Source organism: Momordica charantia (assembly GCF_013281855.1).
Source record: "Momordica charantia cultivar OHB3-1 chromosome 7 unlocalized genomic scaffold, Mcharantia_2.0 BLBB01000007.1, whole genome shotgun sequence".
NCBI classification, from domain to species: Eukaryota; Viridiplantae; Streptophyta; class Magnoliopsida; order Cucurbitales; family Cucurbitaceae; genus Momordica; species Momordica charantia.
The window spans coordinates 11,663,566-11,667,475 of record NW_028275165.1 but is presented as its reverse complement, the minus strand read 5'-3'; the positions used below and the strand labels follow the sequence as shown (position 1 = coordinate 11,667,475).

At 40.8% G+C, this 3,910-nt stretch overlaps 1 long non-coding RNA gene across 1 annotated transcript; it reads right to left on the bottom strand.

Moving 5' to 3' along the window:
• Positions 1 to 221: 221 nt before the first annotated feature.
• On the bottom strand, positions 222 to 3,233 carry LOC111024423 (uncharacterized). Its single transcript, XR_015792136.1, has 3 exons — positions 2,528 to 3,233; positions 2,389 to 2,428; positions 222 to 509 (listed from the first exon to the last, which is right to left on the bottom strand). It is a non-coding gene; the product is annotated as an uncharacterized LOC111024423 (long non-coding RNA).
• Positions 3,234 to 3,910: the final 677 nt, after the last annotated feature.

Here is a 3,910-nt window from a genome sequence, read left to right as displayed (position 1 = left end):
CTTCTGCTGCGCTACTCTGATTTCCTCCAGTCACGAGAGCTTGAACAATTAGAACAACAACACTAATGTTTTAAGAGAAACTTAATCCTATACAGATAAACCATTTAATACCGACTTCACATTAACCAAACCCTTCAAGGATACCTTACTAACTATAAACCATCCACTAAAAGAATATTAACATCTCGAATGGCAATGAAGCAAAAGCTAATGCAAGTACGATCAACTTAAACAAATGTATCCATAAATATCCTAAATAGATTACAATCTCGTAGTTCAAGAGACTAACAAAATTAATGCTCTAAAAGAATAATGAATCGGCAACCTTACAACATCCTTTAGACAATAAAACTAAACAAAACCAGCCACTACCAACTCAACTACAACATTAAATGGCCACAACTATCCTAACTAAAAGAAATTAATTGTACACAGCATAGCTAATGGTCTTTCCGATCAAGCCTCCTTCTCGCCATCACCATCCCAGGAGCTAGCTCGATACCTGCGAACTGGAGGGGAAAAAGAGGGATGAGTACAACCACAGTACTCAGTAAGCAGCCCTTATTTGAAGGGTCACGCACAAACAGCATACTTATCAAGGAACAACGTGTCATGCTTATTAGAGAATCAACACACACACATCATGCTCAACCAAATCATGAAACATTCACAGTCATGCCTTTCATCACATTATGCATTCAAACATAGGCACATTCTATAAACTTTGGTGACAACCACAACCAGTAACACATTAACTACTAACCTCTAGTCTCTCTAACATCTCAAGTACTTCTACGCTTATCACAGCTACTCTAGCCTTCCACAGTTAACTCCTTCGAGCAGAGTCGGCCCTTGACCATTTATACCCAGAGCCCCGACCCTACAGCATCGGCCCTCGACCATTTATACCCGAGGCCTTGAACTCTGCATCGACCCTCGACCATTTATACCCGAGACCTCGATGTCTTACAATCTATTGGCCCTTGACCATTTATACCCAAGGCCCCAATAGTTCTCCTTTCGAAAGACTCCTCACATCGACCCCCGACCATTTATACCCGAGGCCTCGACACTCATCTTTATCCAATATTGGCGTATCGACCCCCGACCATTTATACCCGAGGCCTCGATACCCAATTAGTGACGTATCAGCCCTCGACCATTTATACCCGAGGCCCTGACACTCACCCATTCACTTCGTAACTTTCATAACTCCACGTATCATTTCTAGCCTCCAACCAGGATTTCAGTACTACTTCCCTAATTACAGCAACCACCACAACGCCCATCAAGACACAACCACTAGTATGATTCCAATGCATCACAGATCTCAAAAACACAAAGTTTGACAGCAACTAACCTGATCACAACATAAAGTACACAAAAGCTTCAACAAATAACCCTATGGCATGCTTCACATAACATACTTTTCACATAGCGATTCAGAAAACTTTTAAGAACACGCCCAACACAATTCATCCAAACATTTAATATCCAACATTCGAAGAAATCATCCAACATCAGTATTCAATAAACATTGCTAGACATGAATAAACACATCAGACACGCCAAACATCTTATGCAAAATTCAGACAACAACATCTCCACAATAAGTCCACTTTAACGAGCATTCCCTGCAACATACATCATTCCACATCAGATATCAGCAGCTCAACAATACAAAATTTCCACTATTATCACCGACGGATATGCAACACTACTCAGGCACATAAACCAACATAAACAAGAGTTACACTGCACAATAACGTATCGAAATCAATATTAAACATCATAAAACAGCACAATGGCAACCAAATAATAAACATCAACGCACGCACCCGCCCCTCGTCTACTTACTTTTCATTACTCGATAGGCCACCAATTCCAATCTTTCAAATGCATCGACAAGCCATTCACACATCTAATCAAGACACAATTATCCAACATGCTCTTCATCGTGCAAAACAAGAAAATAATCCCGTAGCTTCCAACTAAGCAAACATAAACTAAACAACATAAAACTATCACGTGCATTTTCAATCCCAAGACCTGCTTTCAAACATCAAAGCTTAATCACTTCCAACCATACCGAGCAGCAACTTTCAAGGCACATCCAATAATCATGACACAAGATATTTTCCTAATATGTAAAAGGAAGGGAACAAAGGAAACAACAAGGATGCAACCCAACAATAACAACTAGAAGTCCTCAAATGATGTCCAACAAACTCTAAATACATGAGATATTCAAGTATAGCAAAGTTAAGCACGAAACCATCTCAATAAAACCTATTAACTTACATATTAATAAATAATAAACACACCGAAAGCACCACACAATTGATACATATTCAATCAACAAACATCCCCCAAATAAGAACTACTTACAACAAAGTTCTAATGCGCTACCAAGTTCACCGAAGGGTTCCTAAATCCAAAAGCAAACCAAACTCGATTAGAATTCATGTTAGAAACACTTAGTTTGCATCGAAAGTGAGTTTAGATGATCCGCTACCTACTATCTCACCATAAAACCTCTTGGGTAAGGAGTGGTTCGACGCCGAGGAGGCTTGAGCTTCCAAATCCGGGTTCGAGAAGCTTCGAGCTTGCTGGTTCGATACCGAAAAGTAATGGGTAACTTAATTCTAGCTTCGAACAAGGATGGGTATTATGAACCGGGCTCCGATTTGATATGGGTCAATGCCGAGATGCGCCAGAACGAAGTAATCTTCGCGAATTTGCTACTGTTCGCGCCGGGATTGCAAAAGCGAGTCGTCGGAGCTTCGATTCGTATGCTGGCCGCGGCTGCTGAGAAGTCGCCGGAAACCAACCGTCGCCGAGGCTGCTGCAGGGGAAGAAAGTCACCGCCGTTCGTTGAGGAAGAGCTGCCACCGACGCTGCTCGAAGACTGTCGCACGTGGAACTCGCTGACTCGTCGTAGCTCGCCAGAGAAAGAGAGATCGCCGCGAATCTCACCGTCGAATATCAGACCTGGGTGTTGGGGCTCAACTTGCGAGGAGTTGTCGCCGTGGCTTGCCGGAGACCCGTCGGGTCTAACCCAGAAAAACGCGAAGCAGCTGCTGCTAGGTGAAGTCGCGCCGCCGTCGAGTTGTTTGTGGAGGGACGCCGTGCCGGAGGTGCTGCTGCTGAAAGCTACCGCCGTTGGTGCCGTTGAAGAAGGAGAAGAACAAGAGGGATGGGGGTGGCTGGCAGATCAGAACAAGAAGAGGAAATGGGGGGGGGGGGGGGGGGGGGTCGGCGGCAGCACAAAGAAAAGGGGGAAGAAGATGAAGTGGTTTAGGTTTTTTTTTTTGTTTTTTTTTTATTCTTTCCTTTGTTTTAAAACCTATAGCCCAAATCCCAAATCTTAAATGAGGCCTAAATAAGTAACACAAAGTCCCAAAATAACAAGCCCAAAATTTCACTTTAGAAATAAGAATAAACCCCACAACAACCGGAAATAAAATAGTTAACTTAAACTCTAAAACCGAAGAATAATAATTCAAAGAAAAGTAGAATTTAGGAAGGAAAATCCTAAAACTCGTGAATTTAGAATTTAAATAAAAATCTTCTACACAGGTCGAGAACTTAAATTATCTTAATCCAAAGAAATTAAACTTAATTCTAATTTAGCCAAAAATTAGAATTTCAAAGTTAGAAAATCCAAGAATTAAAGTTATCAACTTAGGGGAAAAATCCAAGACACTATTTATCTCTTAAAATAAACGAGTCAGAGAACGCGGGGCGTTACAGTATGTATGTATGGTCATGCATCATATAGTTATAAATGTTATAATGTATGTATGCATGTTTTATTTTCATAATTAATATAAGTGTTGTATTAATTAGACGAAAATAAAGTTGCATTGAGCATGAAATTTTTTTGGATAATATAATTGTTATATTAATG